Below are 6,000 nucleotides of genomic sequence, written 5' to 3'. Positions count from 1 at the left end.
ACTCATTTCAGTGAGGGTTTGCAAAATGTTAATATTTATTTTCTTTTAATTTAATCTTCACTGTATTTTTTCCACTACCATTTAGTCCCCTTAGATCCCCCAACCACCCCCCCTGCCGTCCACACACCGTTGTCCACGTCCATGAGTCCTTTTTCCTTTTTGCTCAGTCCCTCTACCCCTTTCCCTGTCCCAGCTGGTAATATTTGAATTTTACCATTCTCACTTCATTTACTTACCGAAAACCTTTTTTCGGAGAAACTTTCTTGTGACCCTAGTGCACCTCCACACAGCTCTGCAGACATAAGTTAAAATTAGAAAATGCTAAGAGGAGCAACCCCCAGGTGTCTTCCTCAAGCTCGAAAGAGCCCACTGAGCCCAGGAAGCTTCTGAAATGGAGAGCCCTGCATTTGGACAGAGACGTCGAGTGAATTTATATGACTGTGTCTGGAGGGTATATAGGAGCATATGAAAAGTAGAGCTCATTTAACATTGCCTACCTGAACAGTAGAGAGCATGCCCAAAGCAATGTTTTCAGTTTTGGCATAAATTCTCAGAGCTTTGTAAAAACTGTTGTAAAACAGAGTTGGTTGTATATTAAGGCCTCTTTGGTTGGTGGCAGTAAAGCTACCACTCTCTCTTATCAGAGAAAGGGTGCGGCTCTGGTGTCCAGGGAAGGAGCTGTGACTAGGACATCCCTATAAACCAGGAGCTGTGTACACAGTGGCAAAGATCTTGAGTCAGCATACCTGTGTTCAAATGCTGGCTCTGTAATCCACCAACTTTGTGACCTTGAGCTAGATCTTTGACTTCTCTGGGCCTCAGTTCCTCAACTTTAAACGGGGGTTGGAGATTGTTACCTACCTTTCGGACTTGTGCACATGAGAGGTAACAGAAGCCAAGGACTTTCCCCAGGGCCTGGCACGAAATACACATTCACTAAGTAGAGATCATCAGGGTGACTGTGGAATTATCTGAGAAAATAGGCAAGGGTTGGGGCCTGTCCCTAAATTTAGTAGATGAGCACTTCAGGTGGCAGAATAACTTCTGGAGCAATTAGATAGGCTATATCTGAAAAATGTGCAAGGTTTCTGCTCGGGAGAGTTGCAGGCTCCACAAAATAGGAAGACATAGCTACAGGGCTACAAAGTCAGGGCAACTATCTAGTCAGCTACCAATAGAAATCAGACTACCAGAAGTTATTTGATGAGAAATGATGTGTTCCAATCGTGTTCACTATGATGTCGATGACTTATCTCAAGCTTTCTCACTGATGTTCCCTGTATTTTAGCTTTTTAAATAGAAATTTATACAAGGATTGGAGCTTAAGTTTCTGTGGCTTTCTTTGTGTTTGGTTTGGTGTGTAAATGATACCAGGTTTTAATTTTAGTTTTCTAGTAACCTTGTTAATGACATGAAATAGGGTGCCCAGCTTCCTCATTGCTTAGGTTTGGGACACATGAGTCCAACTGCTGTTTGTTTTTGGTCTGAATGTGGCTGGGAGGCACATAGGAAAATGCTCTTAAGGCAGGTAGAGTTGAAAGGCTCTTTGGAAAAAGTGATTAATGGGAAATGTTGTGATCTCCAGTTTCCACCTTCAGTTTAATATCTTGGTACCATTTTTTTGACAGAGTTCAGAGCTCCCTAACAAAGATTCCTATTTTATCTGTTTTTTTACTCCTTGATTAGGCTATTGCAATCATGAGCACAGAGTAGGGTGTGTAATACTGAAGGTCTAGTCAAAGATTTCCAAATCTATGTTGGTGAGACACAGGAAAGTCAAAGAAAAGCACTGTCCCAATTTTCCAGTCTCCAAAGTCTGTGGTTTTGAACACTCTGCCTTAAAGAACAGTACGTGATTTACTAGGGATCTGAGTGAAGATGGGAGAAGTGACTGGGCTCCCTGGTAATTCTCCCTACATTCCTTTGCTTCATGACCAAAAAAGAAAAGAACCAAAGAGCTCTATATTTCAAAGAGAGAAGAAAATTAATGTTCAAGGTTCAAGGTCCCTATAGACCAATGCATGTTAAATTCCAGAGCAAATGTCAACAATTCAGCATTGATGGAATGGGAATCACATAATACCCCAGCAATAGACAAAATGCTCCATCATGGAGACGGTCCATTTTAGAAAGTCCATTGAGTCAGGAACAATTCAGTTACTGCTGGGGGCAAGGTGCACTTGGTGTTGTTTGCAACACTTTGAATAAGATTGGTCGATAGTGTCAGCTTGTCTGAGCTGAGCTACAGTAAAGCTAACCACTTCCTCCTCATGAGCTCTGAGTTGTACTACAAAACAGCTAACCACTTCCCCATTAACTCCTCCAGACCAGCTGAAAGAGAGTGACTGGATCTTTGTCAGCCAAGGGATACTACTGCTGATAACGAAGAAGGTTGGGGGAAATCTAAGAGGGTATCAGCTGGAGAGGAGATTTGTCCCCAGGACCAAGTGGTTGGTGTTTTCTGTTCATAGAAATGATCCCTGGGCAGGTTTATCGGTGGGGACAGGATTCCCAGTGATGGAATTGTCAGAAAAAGTGGAATGGGAGGGACAGCTGGGGGGGATGTTATTGGGGTGGAAGTACTGATGTTGGGGCTGTGGATTTGTGAGCTGATCAGTCTGCGTATGGGACTCGAGCTGGCCCTGGCTGATCGCTGCTCCTCGTGGGTAAGTAGAATGGCGCCGGAGAAGGGATTGGAATGCCCCTACGGGAACTCAGCTGAGGGGAGCTGTGAAGTGCTTTGCTTTAAAAAAAAAATCGGGCGTAGATTCGAACCTTGACGGATCTATTTTTACTCTCTTTTTTCCTCAGTTTCCTTGTTTGTAGGATAATATTAATAACACCTACACCCCCGGGTTATAGTGAAGATTAAATGAGATACTATGGGGAGTGCCTGGCAAAGGGTTGACTTTAACCTGGAGGTTCTCAACCTCAGCTGTTGGCCACGAGGAGAAGTTTAAAAACGTTGTCAGGTTTCACCGAAGACCAATCAAATCATAATCCCTTTGATTCATGCAGCCGGGATTGAGAGCTCTGATACTCCAAATTGATTATTTGTAGTCAGAAACTCAGGGGATTGAAAAGAGTAGTGGATTTTTGTTAACTTTTAGTCGAGTCCTGTGTTTTTAACTGCTATTGGTTTTCTTTTATAAAGTGGTAATTCGAAGAAGGTAAACCTGCCTGTCGTGTAAATTTATCTGCATATAATCCTGGTTCTAGGCAATTCCCCTGGTTTAACTCATGTTCAGGGAGTGGAATTGGGAAGATCAGGAAGTAACCCTAACCCTCCCCCAAACAAAAAACCCAAAAGAGTCCCTCTGGGATCTGCCTTTCTGAGACACTGGTCAGTCAAATTAGGTTCAAACCAAGGGCAGGCGAGGTAAATGGGGCCCCACTGATTTAACTAAGGTTGCTCTGCTGGGCCTGCTCCAGGCCCGGTTACAGGGAGGGTGGTGGCGTGTAAGCATTCACTGGGAAGCTGGGCCTTCCTTCGCCCTCCTCAGCACCGTGGGCTCCGCTGAGGACAGGTGCAGGCAGTGAAATTGAGTGAATCACATATGTGAAATTTCAGTTTCTGTGTTTTGTCGTGTAGCAAGGGGGGAAATTTGGGCTGAAGATAACAGGACTTTTCCAGAAATTCTCCTAGATTGTTACTGGGACTAGGCTTAATGTTATCCGGAGTGGAAGGACCTAAGGAAGCACAGTTTGGCTCCCATCTCTCAGGTGATTAGGCTTCGTCATGTAGAAAAATAGTCTTCTTTTTGGAAGAGGCAGTGGGCTGAAAGTTCATCTAGTGTTGAACTTCCTGAGCTGAGATTCACATACCATGACATCTATGCATTTAAAGTGAATTAGTTTTTTTAGTATAATCACAGTTATGCAACAATCACTGCAAACAATTGTAGAACATTTATTTCATCACCCCCAAAAGAAACCCCATATTCTTCAGCTACCACCCACAAACCACATTCCTTGACCATAGGCAGTCATTAATCTACTTCCTGTCTCTGTGAACTTGCCTATTCTCGATGTTTCATATGAATAGAATCATATAGTATTTGGTCTTTTCCGTGTGGCTTTTACCTTGCTCCGTGTTTTTGGTGTTTGTGTTATAGCATGTACCAGCACTTCATTCTTTTTTGTGGCTGATGATTATTATATTGTACAGATATAATACATTGCATTTTATTCATTCATCATTTGATGAACATTTAGGTTGTTTTCATTTTTGTCTCATGAATAATGCTGCCATGAACATTCATGTACTAGTTTTTGTGTAGAAATATGTTTTCATGTCTCTTGGGTGTAAACTTGGAAGTAAAATTGCTGGGTCAAATAGTAACTAATTTCCTCAGGTTTTGAGGACATTTTCAGACTGTTTTCCAAAGTGGCTGAACCATTGTACATTCACATCAGAAGTGTATAAGGATTCTGATTCCTCTATATCTTTTCAGATACTTGTTATTATCCTTTTATTAAGGCTACCCTAGTGGGTGTATCTTAATAGGTGCGAAGTCTTACCTTAATGTGATTTTGATTTGCATTTTGCTTATGCCTAATGATGTATCTTTTTTATGTGTTTGTTAGTTATTTGTATACTTGATTTTAAAAATGTCTGTTCAGATCATTTGTCCATTTTTCACTGGGATTTGTCTATTTATCATGGAACTGTAGGATTTCTTTATATATTCTAGATACAATTCTCTTCTCAGATATGTGATTTGCAATATCTGTGTGTTGTCTTTTCATCTTCTTTTTTATCCTGACAGCATAAAAACTCATTTTATTTTATTTTTTAGTTACAGTTAGTATTTAATATTATTTTACATTAGTTTCAGGTATACAGTGCAGTAGACACTTATGTAACTCTTAAAGTGACTCCCCTGATAATTCAAGCACCCATCTTGCATGCATAGTTATTATAATATTCCCTATGCTGGACTTCTGGCCAAGATGGAGGCGTAGGTAGGCACACTGTGCCTCCTCACACAACCAAGAGAAGGACAACAACAGACTCTAAAACAAAAATCAACCAGAACTGACAGAAAATCAACCTGTATGGAAGTCCAACAACCAAGGAGTTAAAGAAGACACATTCATCCAGACTGGTAGGAGGGGCAGAGACAGGCAGCTGGGCAGAGAGGATTCAGGGCAAAGCAGCGGCTGGTGGACCCAGCAAGGTGGCAGACTGTGGTGGGGTGTGGCACCCAAGGTGGCTGGTGGAGTGGGCGATACCACATTCACACACAGATAAACAACTGGGGAGTGGGACAGACTGTGCAGCCCAGGGCCCCAGCATGGGGAAATAAAGCCTCAAACCACAGATTGAAAACACTGGTGGGGGTTGAGGCAGCAGTGGGAGAGACTCCCAGCCTCACAGGAGAGTTCATTGGAGAGACCCACAGGGTTCCAGGACACACACAAACCCACTCACATGGGAATCAGCACCAGAAGGGCCCAGTTTGCTTGTGGGAAGTGGGGGAAGTGACTGAAATCCGGCAGAAGGTGGAGCAAGTGTGATTGTTCCCTCTCTGACCTCTTACCCCCACACAGCATCACAACTCAGCGACGTGGGTTACCCCACCTCGGTGAACACCTAAGGCTCCGCCCCTTACTATATAACAGGTGTACTGTGAAAAAAATGGCCCAAATAAAAGAACACATCAAAACTCCAGAAAAAATACAAATAAGCGATGAAGAGATAGCCAATTTATCAGATGCACAGTTCAAAACACTGATAATCAGGATGCTCACAGAATTGGTTGAATTTGGTCACAAAGTAGATGAAAAAATGAAGGCTATGCTAAGTGAAATAAAGGAAAATGTATGGGGAACCAATAGTGATGGGAAGGAAACTGGGACTCAAATCAAGGGAGTGGACCAGAAGGAAGAAATAAACAACCAACCAGAACGGAGTGAAGAAACGAGAATTCAAAAAAATGAGGAAAGGCTTAGGAACCTCCAGGACATCTTGAAACATTCCAACATCTGAATTATAGG

General features: G+C 42.5%; 1 protein-coding gene across 1 annotated transcript in view; it reads left to right on the top strand.

The window, feature by feature from the left end:
- Nucleotides 1–2,293: 2,293 nt before the first annotated feature.
- The window catches only part of CDH17 (cadherin 17), an 86,298-nt gene continuing 82,591 nt past the window's right edge, over nt 2,294–6,000 (top strand). Inside the window, exon 1 of the mRNA XM_037058738.1 lies at nt 2,294–2,450. The gene's annotated coding sequence lies outside the window, so the exon portion shown is untranslated. The remainder of the gene's footprint in view (nt 2,451–6,000) is intronic.

This window comes from Sturnira hondurensis, unplaced genomic scaffold, assembly GCF_014824575.4.
Source record: "Sturnira hondurensis isolate 20B ecotype Veracruz unplaced genomic scaffold, ASM1482457v3 Scaffold0010128, whole genome shotgun sequence".
In the NCBI taxonomy this organism is placed as follows: Eukaryota; Metazoa; Chordata; class Mammalia; order Chiroptera; family Phyllostomidae; genus Sturnira; species Sturnira hondurensis.
This window is presented reverse-complemented; position numbering and strand designations above follow the sequence as displayed.